This window comes from Mixophyes fleayi, chromosome 2 (assembly GCF_038048845.1).
Source record: "Mixophyes fleayi isolate aMixFle1 chromosome 2, aMixFle1.hap1, whole genome shotgun sequence".
Classification (NCBI taxonomy): domain Eukaryota; kingdom Metazoa; phylum Chordata; class Amphibia; order Anura; family Limnodynastidae; genus Mixophyes; species Mixophyes fleayi.
The window spans coordinates 267,591,820-267,607,386 of NC_134403.1; positions in this window are offsets into that span (position 1 = coordinate 267,591,820).

The following is a 15,567-nucleotide window of genomic DNA, read 5'->3' on the forward strand; positions in this document are numbered from 1 at the left end:
CACAACCTAATAATGTCATTAAAAACATGTTTTAATACATTATTATGTTGTTTACCAATAGGGTAATGCGTTCAGTACACAAGATAGAATAATATATTATTAATAAAAGTGAAAGTCATATTTACCGTATTGAAAAATAAATTAAATACAACATCTCCAGATCCATTGCTTATCCCTTAAAAAATTAAATGGGGTCATCTTTAATGAAGAAGTCGGTATGGAAATGACAGTGAAGTAATGAAAATAGATGGCCGCTAATGAATTTAATTAATCTAACATAGCCACGATGTCAGTGAACGAAATACTATCATCGGGAGGTCAATCTGCAAACATCTAATCAGAAGTGAATAGTTAATTCTGATGAAAGTGATTATCATTATCACTTATATTTGCACCTACTCTCCAGCACCCACAAGAGATATGCCTCATGACAGACATATCTGCATGTGCATCCACATCTAAGTGTGAGGCAATTCAACACGCCCCTTGCTGTACTCAAAATACACTTGCCCATCCCTTCACTGTATCGACTTTATGTAGTTATGTAGAAAACTCGATACATACATGTGCATATTTATTTTGTGCATATGTACAGTATGAAATTGCATATGCTGCACAAAAGGCCCACAGACGTACTCTATGTCCAACTCTACATGAGCCCCAATGTCTTTTACTTTCCTGAGTACATTTGACTTTTTGTATATTTGCGCCACATACAGAACAAGGGTCAGTGAGCTTGCAGATATGACTGAGCTAAGCATATAGGGTGTAATTCATTAAGGAAAGTTAAGAACAAATAAGCAAGTAAGGCAAAACCACGTTGCATTGGAGGGGAGTTTAATTTAAAATGTGATGGCAGATTTATAGTTGGGGTAGGGCATGTCCTAGATCAGCTTTAAATTTCAGTGTACAAATAAACTATCTACCGTATATACTCGAGTATAAGCCGAGTTTTTCAGCACATTTTTTGTGCTGAAAAGTCTCCCCTCGGCTTATACTCGAGTGATGCTCCAGGACCACACTGTTTTACTCTATACCCCCGAGTTTCACATACCGCGCATGCGCGGCCAGCAGCGCTCATCGGAAACAGGTAGCAGAGAGGTCACACAACGCAGCCACGTAGCTGTCATTATGACAGAATCTAATAAAGTTATCTTGAGTTTGAATCCCGCCTCCTTACTCCGTCGAACAGAAAGAGGGGTAATCTCTAGGAGATTAACGGGACTCTGTAGACTCACATCGTTTGGAACAGTGGACATTATCGTCTAAGGGATTGTGGGCACTGCAGACAAGATCCTGTGGAGAATGGGACTTTACAGTGACGGGGTCTTGGCACCGGACGGAATTGAACCTTCATAAACATACATGTGAGTAACGGATGTTACAGTTTTTGGTTTACTTGGCTTGAAGACTTACAGTTGTTAATTTGATATATATGGAACGGGAGTGTTATCGGAGAGGTGTGAATACATTACAGGCTGCAAAAGTTGATATGGAGTAGAGCAGAACGCAATTGAGGACTATTCTATATGTGGACACTGTCGATGTACATGTATCATTTTTTATAGTATAAGTGAGTTTACCCTTTTGTTGGGAGGTGTTGGAGATTGGCTGAGCGCTGCAGTGTTTATCCATTTGTATTTATTAAGGAGGGTGGGCTCTCCTATGCAGCTGCATGCCAATTCTCGTGTAAGTAGATAGAGTCAGTGCCCATCACCTTAACCCACAATCCCGCTGCTTCTAATGAATGTGCTTCCACTGTAGTGGAAGCATGGGGTCTCAGCTGAATGTATAAAAGTAATGTAAAAAAAAATTACCAGTAACTGCTGCATTTCCCTCCCTAGGCTTATACTCGAGCCAATAAGTTTTCCCAGTTTTTTGTGGTAAAATTAGGTGCCTCGGCTTATATTCGGGTCGACTTATACTCGAGTATATACGGTATTATTTTTGTGCGACATGAAATAACAGTCAGTATTTCTCTTATGTGCAAAATAATTAACTAATTTTTACCCCTTGCATTGCAACATGGTTTTGTCCAGAAAACTTGTGTAAGACCACTTACTCAATTGTTTGATTAAGTTTGCTTAATGAATCAGGCCCATAGCGAGGTACCCTTTACGCTGGGAGGCAGGCTTAAAAGTATTGATCAAAATTTTAATTAATACATGTTTTCATTTTGCGAGATACACACAGATATGCAGTGTTAAGGATAAGCACTGACACATTGTATTTTTGTTTTGTATACATATATGGGCATTTATATTGCCACACAACTGGTACTGCCTGCATTGTGTTTCTCTTATGACAGTGCTACAGGACTCCTCCCCTAGACTAAGGCAGCACTGTAGCAACAACAGCCTCCCACCACCAACGTATGTGTTTGTGTGTAAATATATGTGAGTGCAATCACCACAGTATTGGTGGATCAGGGTGTCAAATTGTCACCCTGTGCCCTGCATCTGTTTCTTCCCCTGTTCCACCTTTCCCCAGAGTTCCAATCATATAAATATAAATATATGGGAACATCAAACCACAATCATATAAATATGTACTATCTATCTATATACCTCATTATAATTAGACAGGTATGTAAAAAAAAATGCTCTAGGGGAAGGAACATATACAATAAAATGCAATATAAAGTGAGGCTTGTTTTTTTGTTGCATTATTTATTTTCATTATTTAAGATTTACATTTAAATTAATAAAGTACCACTTGATTAAACTAAAATAACCTCTTTTTTATAGTGATAAATATATATTGTGCCGAAAACCAACCTTTAAGTAAAGGCCACTACTTATGGGCCAGTGCTGTGTGCTTGCCCTCCCAGACTAAACTTTGTCAGGCAGCCCCTGCTTTTTTATTGCTTAAGTAAATCATGACAGTAAGGGAACATCAGATCTGTTTTTAATATGTCACTTTTGTGTTGTGTGAAGTTTTGTATTGCAATGTTCTACAAGCCGTACAAAATGGCAAACAACTTGAGCTGTCATTATTTGTAAAGCGTTTACTTGGCAATAATATAATCTTTTACATTAGGCTTATTATTATGTAATCTAGCCAGTTTCAGTCCAGATATTGATGCTTTTATCCTAAATAGTACAGTCACTGTAAAGATTGCCACATTGTTCTTTGAAGTGCATACATTACACCCACATATTTCCTAAAAGGTTTCAGTTTCAATATTCAGCTACTGCTGTTCCATTAATTTATTTCACTGAAACATGCTCTTACTTAATGAAAGAGGCAACACCCCAGGTGTTAGTACCTTTATCTCTATCCAGTGAATTGGAAATAGACTATTTACCGCTAAGCACCTTGGGAGCCCTGAGGCTATTGAACATTTATTGTAAAGAATGTATTTTCCATTGGCTGGTTTCTAGGAATTCCTGCTCTCACTTGCAGAACCGCTTTTTGTTGCAATGCAGATTAGTAATAAAAAGAAGGGAGTGTAGAAATGATGGTAAATTCTTTGTCACGAGCAGGTATTTGTGTTTTACTGTATAAAGCTCTTCACGGAGTCAAAAGGCGAAACTTATAAATAGATGACTGCAATGTGTGCATTTTATAGCTTAGGATCTTAATATAAGAAACAGTCAATGACCAGTCTGCTACAGCTAGAATTAGCGAGCTATGGGTCTTGGTGCAGGGAAGCAGGTAACAGGGAGCCGGGGACACACAACCCTCTGCATCTGCCATGCATTATCTCCAAGGGCCCCGCTGCATGGCACCTGCCGCACCAATTGGTAGTTCCGCCACCGGTGTGCTACATGAAAACCAAATCTATTCTTGTCTACAATGCATTCTTTGTGGTGACTGACCATCATATGTGGTACTCTCAAGTTATTCAATGAATAATCTGTAAGTATGTGTAAAGAATAAGAGTCACAGTGAAACTAAGGAATTAGTTACTGGTAGAGCCAAATAAGTGACCACAGATAGACAGTAGTGTGCTCCTTTTATGGCGGAACTAGTTCATGGACACTTGACCTTGTTTGTTCTTTCTTCTGTTGTATCAGATGATTTTCTGTTCACACAAGGTCTCCAAATGCTACACAGTGATACATTTATCTGGCTCTATATAAAGTAGAAGAGTTGACAATCTGCATATCATTTTATAGCCCTTAATTTTGCCACAAAAGCTGAACTTTTACATTTGTATTTGTATTTTAAAAAGTGTTATTTTTATTGTACAAATGGCAATATGTCAATTAAAAATAGTTATCTTACCTGGCTTAGGAGCTCTATGACACTTTAGGGATCTTTTTAAAAGTTTTGTAGCAGAGCAGTGTGTGTCTAGCAGAGGCTAGCTGCAAACTTTTAGCACTGTGGGGATTGTCCAACTCAGTGGACCAGTGTGTGCTAGAGGCTACAGAGGGGGTAGATTGAGTGCATTTATTTATAAAGGGCCCATGGCAACACAACACCGGCCTGCAGTTTTGTACTTTCAATACACATTTGCACTGATCAATACTATTCTTGTTAGTCAGAGATTGATTAAGAGTCACAGCCATCCTAGGCTAATACACCGGTCGCCACCCAACCCCCCGACCTTGCTGCTCCCCACCCCACCTCCCACCACCAATGTATGTGTTTGTGTGTAAATATATATATATATGTATATTTATATATATATAAACAACCTTGTAAAATATTAATTAAAATTAAAACACACTTCATTCTGCACTTCACCTCTCACCTGATCTTGCAGCGTGGACTACCTGATGTTCTCTCTTGCTTGTTCTTGGAGCGTTGTCAGTTGGAAACTGGAAGTTCTGGAAACTTGGAGTCCTGTATTTAAAATGTGCAAATATTGCATTATAGTGTAAAATTTTAACAAACCCTGAATGATTCAAACACAACATTCTATTATGACCATATAAAACAACCCCGTAGTACAGACATAGACAATAAAATATATGATTATTTTTTTTACAATCATATACCAACCCTCACTGTCTAGTATGTAGCATTCTAGTCACCGCCACACAATACAGAGATCCTGCCTCTCACAAGCTATTTCATCAGCTCCCCCTGCCAGCCACTACATCATCATTTATGTATATAGCGCCACTAATTCCACACCACTTTACAGAGAACTCATTCACATCAGTCTCTGCCCCAATGTCTTAATTTCCTAACACACACACAGACAGACATAGAGAATAGATTCAATTTGATAGCAACCAATTAACCTACTAGTATGTTTTTTGGAGTGTGGGGGGAAGCCGGAGCACCCAGAAGAAACCCATGCAAACACGGGGAGAACATACAAAAGCCACACAGATAATGCCATAGTCTGGAATTGAACGCATGACCCCAGTGTTGTGAGGCAGAAGTGCTAACCACTAGGCCACTCTGCAGCCCACATCCCCTCAGCCATTTTTAGCAACCCCCACCAGAAGGTTTATGACCCGCCCACCATCCATTTAATCACCCACCCAACCACTCATTTGCTCACCCCCACAGTCAATTCATTAACCCCGCCTCCCAGTCACTTAATTAACCTTTCCCAGTCACTTCATTAACACCCCTCCCAGTCACTTCATTAACCGCCCAGTCACTTCATTAACCCCCCCAGCCACTTCATTAACCCTCCTAGCCACTTCTTTAATCCTCCTCCCCCAACCATAAAGCAGTTTCCAGATAATCACCCCCTCCCGTCATCTCCCTCCTCCTCTTCCCTTATAATTAAATAGAACTTACCTTGAAGTCTTCTGCTCATCTTCTCTCTGGCACTTCTGTCTTCTTGTAATTGTAATTGGATACACTGACAGTCGGGACCGCCCTCTTGAGTCCATGGGTGGCCCGATCACTGAGGAGGCATTTTAGGTAGGAAAAATTCAGATAAAATAAAATAAAATGCTTGTTAATCGTGCCAGCGCTACGCTCCCATTGGACCCGGCGCTCCAGTCAGCAGCCTAATGGTTGATCAGGCCCTGTTATTAGTAGAAAAATGTCAGTAGATGATGATATGTGGGTGTGTCCTTTCCCTGGCATATCTGGGTCCAAATCTATGTTTAGACTGATGATACTAGTTGTGTGGTTAAGGGGGTGAGGAAATAATTTCATATCGCTAATAGGTAGAAAGCAAAAAATATATATTAAAGATTATAGGTTTAAAACAGGAACTATACAATAATCAATTCTATGAAATCTTAAAAGGGATTTAATTTATGATAATAGGTGAAACTTATGCATGCAAGAAGGGAAGTAACAAGAAAGAAAAAAAAATTGAAGAATGGGGAGGAAGGGAGGGGTTCATACCCAGCGAAAACCAGCATCTGCATATATAATATAATTCTAACATATGAAGGTAAAGTTAGTACAAATTCTCTTAGATGGACATCCACATATATGCTCGCTTTTACGGTAAGTGTCAGGTTAGCTCACGAATGGATAAGTGAGATCCTGCTGTCTCAATCGGTATTGGCTAGACTTCCCTAGAGGCGCAGAGTCTAACAAGGTTGAAGGTATTCACCAGTGACTCCCGCAAGGGAATGTGGGCTTCAGCGGCCTCCGCCCTGCAGGTCGCGGCCCTCCAGGGAAGTTACCAGTGAACACATAAATAGCAGAAGAAATATCCAATCCAGACATCCAATGGTGATAATAACGATTACCACTTTTATTGTAAAGTATAATACAAAGTTCACTTGAAAGTTGAATAACTGTAAACGATGATCATGACAGTATTCAAAAGATAGAAATCATCAATAGGTACAATACCGCAGACTGAATGCTTGATATGAAGCCACTACTTATACCACTATGAAGTGGAACATAATACAACGTTCAATAGAGTACTGGAGATAACTGATCAATGAAGTCCTGATATGCAGCAGCAATGGATCACTGTTCGCTACGAAGAGGAAAAGTAAGCCAGCACTAGACACCGATGTTAATAACGTTAATCCCCACGATCACCAGAGATAGTGGAACTGGTGCACAGAGATTAGCAAAGTACAGATACATACAGCAACGATGAGCCACAGCTTACCACAGGGATGTGGAACGAAACAGCAGTAGTCAGCGGTGTAGGCAAGTAGGTAGCAGATGATGATCAGACCATTTACCACAGATAGTGGAACTGGTGCACAGAGGTCAGCAAAGCCAGATACGTACAGCAGCAATGAGCCACAGCTTACCACAGGAGTGTGGAACGAAACAGAAGTAGTCAGCGGTGTAGGCAAGTAGTAGCAGATGATGATCAGAGCTATTACCACAGATAGTGGAACTAGTGCACAGAGATCAGCAGAGTCCAGATATATACAGCTACAATGAAGCACGGCTTATCACGGAGGTGTAGAACAAGGCAGCAATAGTCAGTGATGCACGTAGAGTAGACAGCAGGTGTTAATCACAACGATTGCCACAGGTAAGCGGAACAGGTGCACAGAAGTCAGCGGAATCCAGACACACAGCAACGATGAGGCACAGCTTACCGCGAGGATATAGAATAAGGCATCTTTTTCTACTTCGAATCTGCTCTGCGGGAGAGAAGGATAGGCCTCTGGACAGGATAGAGATCTGTGCCTGTGTTAAATCCTTATTAAGTAGATTGATTATTTGTAATAAATTGTCCTATTCTTCTAATATTTTTGTTTTCTGTGTTGTCCTTGTGGGACCCCTTCCCAATCTCTGAATTCTCTCTATCTTACATTTCTGCCCCCGCTCTTCTAGTTTTCTTGTGTCCTTGTCTATTTCCAGATGTCTTGCGCCTTTTCCTAAAAAGTTCGTCTGAGAGGATTTGTTATCTTTCTGTCTGGTGGGACTTTCTAACACCTCCCCATCTGAAGTGTTTACCTCAGATGTGGTATAGTCCAAATAGTTGCTGTTTCTAGGTAATTTAACTCCTGTTTGATTCCACTTAAAGACAGTGTTATGATCAAAATTATTTTTGTCTCTGGTAAATTTCTTTCTTTTCTTATCTTTTACCATTTGTTCAATATCTTTAATCTCTTTTTTACATTTCTCATATGTTTTTTGAAACTTCTCCAAACCCTCATATTCCTTTAATTTATATCCTAGTTTGGCTATTTCCACTGTGTATTGTTCCAATTTTATTTGATCATGTTTAACACTTCCATTAAGTCATGCGAACACTTAAGAAGAATTTGTTCCCACTCTTCTTTTAATGTCTTGTTAGCTAATTCATAGGCAGAGTATATTTTTGGTCTTAGGCCTCTTGGTACTAGTTTTTGTTTCATGTAGTTATCAAAAGTCAATTTATTCCAAAAACCAGTCCCCAGGTAACACTAACCCCAACCACACGCCCCCTATTCCTCATAAAATGATCACCGAGTTCCCATATAACAATACGTTCACTCGTCTGCACATAATAATAACTCCCCAGACCCCACATAATATTAACCCCTAGCACTTCTGTCTACACATAACATTAACTCACCACATACCACAGTTCCCACATAGCGCTACTTCTATAAGTAGAACTACAGAACACAGTGCAGGATACGCACATGCATATGTGCAACATAAAGTCCCATCAGAACACATGAAAAAAAAAATCTATAGAATAAATTAACAACTCTTGATACTATAATCATAAATAAAAATGTTTTAATTTTTTTTTTTTTTTTACATGAAATACATAAATCATTATGTTCTTAATGCGTTCTGTACATTAAATGCAATTTTTTAGTTTATCTTACTTGCACAGACATGTTATGGCACACATAGGTATAGTCATTACTATCAGCCATACATGTATGTACAAGATGCCCTGAACTTGAATTGAATGCATCTATATAGGTACACCCTCGACATGCACTTACTGTATATTGCGAAAACATGGGAAAAAAAAGAAGGGAGGAACCTGTGTTGTGAGGCACTCGTAGGACTCTCAGTCATAAGTAGTATAAAACTTATAACTTTATTAGTTTGATTTTAAAAAAAGACAATAATATTGGTATCATTTAATCTGCCCTTGATAAGGATATATCTCACTAACAAAATATTAAACATAAAACAAAGTGAAAAAAATAAAAAATAAACCCCCCACCCCCCCAAAAAAAATAATGAGTGATTAAAATAGCAGATAACTGCTGATCCGCGGCACTGTCTGTAATACCCCTATAGTGTATATTCATATCTGACCGCTTATGGGGATTGATAATTAATCGCCAAAATTCGCAATGTCTCTGGACTTAATATTGTATTAACACTTGAAACTAATTGAGTCATTCATCAGAAAAGACCAGAGTCAGAAATGCACACTACCATATAGAACCAGTGATATTGTGGTGAATTATAACTGATACACGTTGTTAACGGTTCTTGATGTGGGATGGTAATATCACTGGTTCTATATGGTAGTGTGCATTTCTGACTCTGCTTTTTTCTGATGAATGACTCAATTAGTCTGCTAACACTATATCATGTCTTGTAAAATGTGTCATATCTCTATCACACCATTGTGTCATGGTACATTTCAGTTAGGCAATATTCCAACAATTCTAATGAAATTTAGCCTTGCTATATCATTAACATGAATTATGGTCCAAAAGTGCCCACATTTGGGGTGACAGATACCATTCTACATACGGCAAGTTGTTATATCTATCTCATATACTTCAGATGTTCTCCTTAATAACATATCCCTGATGGTGCCTTTTGGTAGCATGAGTTACGATCACAAAAAAAGCATGAAAGGGGAAAACCAGATAATCTCCACTCATAAGAGTGGAGATAACATTAATTGGTTATATTATTTATCGACATTATTACTGATATCACTATGGACTCACTAATAACAATGTTCCCAATAGACATGACATTTTATGACTGATGATGTTATCGGGTGCAGTATAATATTAATGATTTAAAACTCCACAGCATGACGTTATGATATATGTAAGGTAATGTCCCCACTGAACAATTGACTTTCATGTATCGTTGTTTAATATACCCTCCTATAGATTGCATAACCTCCACTACTATTATTATTATTATTATTATTATTTATTTATAAGGCGCCACAAGGTTTCCGCAGCGCCGAACACAGTACAAATAATGGACAGTACAGGGAATAACAGTACAGAACAATAAACGAGTAATACCAAGACTTCAGATGCTCCAGGAAAATCAAGAATATTGAGGTTGGAGCAGAAGAGAAGGTAGAGAGACAGGAGGGAGAAGGGCCCTGCTCATTAGAACTTACATCCTAAAGGGAGGGCAACAGACAATCGGCACAGAGAGAGTCAGAGGAGGGGAGCAAGCGCACCCTTTTCAAAGGAGGATCCAGGAGATATGAGCGAGCATGGAAAGAGGGTTAAGTGGAGGGCTGGTAAGCCTTGAGGAAGAGATGAGTTTTGAGTGCCCGTTTGAAGGAGCACAAGTTAGGGGATAGACGGATGGAGCGAGGGAGGTCATTCTAGTGCAAAAGGGCAGCTCGGGAGAAGTCTTGAATTCTGGAGTGGGATGAGGTTATTAGAGTGGAGGAGAGGCGACGGTCATTGGCCGAGCGCAGGGAACGGGCAGGAGTGTGGATGGAGAGTAGATTGGAGATATAAGGGGCAGCAGACTGGGAGAGGGCCTTGTAGGTGAGGGTACTATGTGAGCTTATATTTTCTTATAGTTTATATAACCTTATAACACTTTGGTGAATTGTTGTTATGAAATTACACTGCTTGAGGTGTACACAGATACACCGCTCCACTCACTGATATGTACCCTATTTATGAGTGCTACCAACCTTTGCTAGATCTCTACAAGGTAGTCTCTCATTATGGTATTAGCATATGTTGCAAATCACTTGTATTACATAGTAATAATTATTCAATTAATTCCCATATTACACAGCTTAATGCAGAACTCCAGTTGCATACAATGAACTATTATAAATTGATATCTAAATCAATATTTAATTTTAGAACAAAATCATAAAGATCTGAGAAGCTAATTAAATAAATCTCATATCATTTATAATTACTAAACATACATTTGCTGAATTTAAATATCTAAATTGTACATATAACTTAGTGACTTAATTATAAAATAAAGTCAAATAAAATGAGGAGCTATCATGCAGCTAGTGTGCGAGTGTGATTCTAACATAGACACTGATTGCACAGCACCTCCCACTCACGGAAAGAAAACTGTAAGCAGAGGAAAGTGATTTTGAACCTTACATTTGAAGCTACTGTTATCATAATACCCATCAAATACATTTATTTACTATGTGAAATTCCCTATCTTTACAATGGAGAACTATTTATAAAATTGTAAAAAACAAAAAAATCAAACAATATATTTCATGAAAAATGTACCCCCAATGGTAATTCTCCCAAACAATAGTATACTAACAACAAAATGCTGGTATTAAAATATCCTGTACACCAAGTTATGTTTTCCCCCAAAAAACATAAAAAATGTGTCATTTTACAAAACAGGTGTGGAGAAAAACGGAAAAACCGTCAACATTTCCCAATATCTGATATATTTTGAACTGAGCCCCATTAATAATGGCTCCCACAATGGTTTGTCTGCAATAACACCTTCTGGATCATTCACAAACACCAGTTACTGCAGTTACTAGCACAAACAGAGGTCAATACAGTTCAAAATAACAATCCCTACACCTAAGCTCAACTACAAAACTACTCTATATGTGAGACAGTTGTCCAGCATTGATCATGCTGCCAAGAGCAACACAACATTTTTTTGTAGTCTGTAACTTCTCCCAACTCTCTCCTGCCTGCATTCAAGCCTTGGATGATGATTGACACACCTGTGCTGTCTGTTTTTACCTCTGTCAGGATGAGAGCATAAATTTGATATGCTGAAATAGAATATTGAATGTCAGGACCCAAATAAATCTTTGCATGAATACCTAAATTAACCTGATCCGTCAACTCAGATAAATGTGTGACTAAATGAGCCCAGGAGGAGGTAATTGAGTTAGGCAAACCCTTTGTGCAGAGACCAGCTTAAGATATGCAGATCACAGACATCCATTGTATTTGATCATGTATTTCCCTAGCTAATTGACTTCCTTTCAATAGGTAGTGTAAACACAAACTAACTCCTGGGTGTAAATTGGAGAACCATATGTCTAGGTGAGATCCTTGTAGACAAAGAAGACTGCCTACAAAGATATATGGAAATATGGGTTTCAAAGGAAAATGTCTACATCGTTCACATTTTGGGAAATCTGGATTGCATTCCGTACTGAGGGGCAAAAACCACACAAGGGTCTTGAAACATATATACCGACTACACACGGAACAGCCATAGGCACATGTATTTCAGGATGAGATTGGATATTGTTGTAATTCCATTATGTTTGGTATTTAAATGTGCGGGAGATTATGACCGGTTTATTGAGGGGGGTGTTATTTCTCTGAGATATATCTGTGAAGAATTACAAACAGGTCAAGACTCTGGGAATATTTGTGAGCAAAGTATAGTGACACCCAGGGGACGTTTCCGCCCCCACATTAGCATTCACACTGCCCCTGTGAATGCCGTCCCATTTGAGTTTGCTTAAAAATCTGTGTTCTGAAAGGAAAAACTGTCAGACTTTTAGGGAAATTAAGTTACATTGATAAGCTGTCCATCTTCTTAGCCAATTCCCCTTGGCCAGAATGCAAATCATGTAAGTGCAAATCTGAATGTAATCCTTTTTATTTTAAATTGTTTTTGCTTGTTATGTCAATATATTGTTTATTTATTATTTTTCTTTATATCTGAATGCACAGTATTTTCATATATTAAATCTAAAATTTAATAAGTTGCGTCCTTGATACTCTAACGGATTCATTGCCTATTTAGAAGAGAGATTGCTCGTCCAGGTTAACCCTTGGAAAGCCAGTGTGTGATTTGTTGATACATTTGATTAACAAGCTGTGTGTGCTGGTATTTACAATTGTGTAACAGTCTGGAGGTGTGAAGAGTTAACCCTGTGTGTGCTGGTGTGAGTCTTGTTAGTTTGTGGATAACTAGAAGCCTGTGTGCCAATGAGGGACAGTATATTTGGGTCCTATTGCCCATACCCAATAGGTGGTGGCTGAACCTTGAAGTGTCTGGGGGCTGTGAGATCTGTGTAGGGGCGATTCCGTAGGTCTAGAACCTGTGTGATAGGTGAGAGAGACTGCGGGCAGAAATCGTGTGTAACCTCATACAGCAAACACCCCAAAGTCACGGCAGCTGGGAACGTGTTCGTGACAACCTCTCACAGACAAATAGCTCACAAACATAAAGTTAGCCTCTCACTTTCTTACACATCCATAGTGGAACTAGAAGGGGTGACATGTAACACAAAGATGATCTCCCTTGACACTGAACAGCACCACTTATTTCAAAACTATTGCTTCTTAGTCAACACTCCTTTTAGTCAAGGGGATATCCACTATAGATAGTGCCCTGAAATCCAGATGAGACACAACCCCTGGATACATTGCAGAAGCTGTGCCTGGTTGGATTCTTGTCGCTCCACTCTCTGGGCCAGGTGTAACAGGAGTTCACGGGCCGAAGATTCATCCGGGCTGCTCATGGCCAGAGTATACTGTCACAGGGATAATCACTGACTGGTATTGGCACAACTAAACTTGGAGGCGCGGAGTCTAATGCATCACCAGGGTTCACCAAGGACCCCCGCAAGTAGGTTTGGGATTGCTGCGTGAGGTGCACAGGTTGCGGTTCTCCCAGATAGCAACTAGTGCAGTGAAAGTGGAAAGGTCAGACGGTACCGGTCAGAGCCAGCGGTGGCGCAGTACAACGTAGGTAACCAGCAGAATGGTCGGGGATAGGCAGAGGATCAAAACCAGAATAAAAAAAGAGGTACAAAACGATATCCAGGAGAGTAGTCAGGGAAGCCGAGTCAGGAACCAGTATAGTAAAAAAAGCAAGATAACACAGACACACTGGGAAAGTAAACCAATACTTTGGCACCCTCCTGGCGCCAGAGTGAGGTTTAAATAGAGCCAGGTGAAATCTGATTGGGGCGGTGGTTCCGTTAATCAGAGCAGCTGATTGACGACAGAGGAAGAGAGGAGACGTTCCGTTGCCTAGCAATGGGATGCGAGACACTGCGCATGAGCGCATAACACCCATAACCCAGAAGGACGTCCCGTTGTCTAGCAGGAGAAGGTGAGCGTCTTCGGCACCTATGAGGGGTGTGGAGGCGGTGCCTGACAGGAATCCAGAAATGCTCTATTATTTCTGTTACATTGTGAGTGCTTATTTTTGTGTTTTATGATTAAAGTTTGATGTATGAAAATACTACACTATATGGCCTTTCAATCTTGCTTTATGAGTTAATAAATAATACCAAGAAGCCTGGTGAGCTACATCTGTCTTCTATCTGGTACACGTAAACAAATCCAAGGGGTGTTTTGGTTTCAATATATTTTCTTATATATCAAACTATATGGTGTGGAATCTATGAAGATATCCAAGTGCTGTTTGTGAAGACCACAGCTTGAATACACCTAATAATGAAAAGAGAGCCCCACATGGACGAAAGCACTTAAACGCATACATGGGGAATGTATGTGAAGTTAACCTTACCTGCAGAAGTTAAAATGTCACATTCCAGGATGACCAATGAGGAACGAAGGGGAGTGCCTTGAGATTTGTTTATATAAGTACTAACATGTCACATGCCCTTTCCCATTCACTGCTCGAGATCCCAGGAGAAGAGCTGCTGAGACAAGATTTGTATACAATTTATACTAATTGCTGAAAACTTATATCTGTTACCTGCATTGTATTTCTCTCTATGCTATCAGATTACATTGCTTGTCTGCCCCTGTATTTTCCACCTTTCTCCTTACTTTCATAGCCCCTTCTTTTTCATCACCTTCCCATGTCATTTTCTGTTTCTCCAACCCACCTACCCAAGGACAGGTTTTTTAAGTAGCCCCCTATGTCTTTGAAAATGCCCTGTCCAAGGCGCAGTTTCCCTAGTAGGCTCCGTGACTCCCCTCTCTCCACCGGCGGCGGCGGTATTGGAAAGTTGTTGGTTAAGGGTGCTGTCGGCGGCTCTCCCTTTCCCCCCATCATCCTCCTAACAGTCGCTCACCTGACAGACACCTACAGGCTCCTGCTCAGATGAGCAGGAAGCGAAACGCTCAGTTACACGGTCCGGTGGTTCATTCTGAACCGCCGGCATCTGTGCTCCAGAGCGGGCATCGGTGATACCCAGCTCTGGTGATTTGCGCCATCTGCACAGAGGGTGTGCCAGAAGGGGAAGGGGCAGCATTTCCACACACCAGGCTGTCCAGCAAGTCCACATTCACACATCCATCACCCCCCAGTTGCTGGACAAGCACCCAGGCTGGTGGAATAGATACTTTTATATTATAATATTAATATAACTTTAATATTATCTATGTATAAACAATATCTAATACATTTTACTAATAAATAAAATTGGATTGGAATCTTAATAAATGTGTGTTATTTACGAGTGTAAGTGCGAATGTAAATGTGTGTTATTTAGTCCGTGCGATTGCATCATAACACGTGGCGTACTAATCGAAATTGCACGGTAAAACAATATTAATCAATTTGGTTTAATTCATCCAATTTTTGGACTTTTACAGGCCA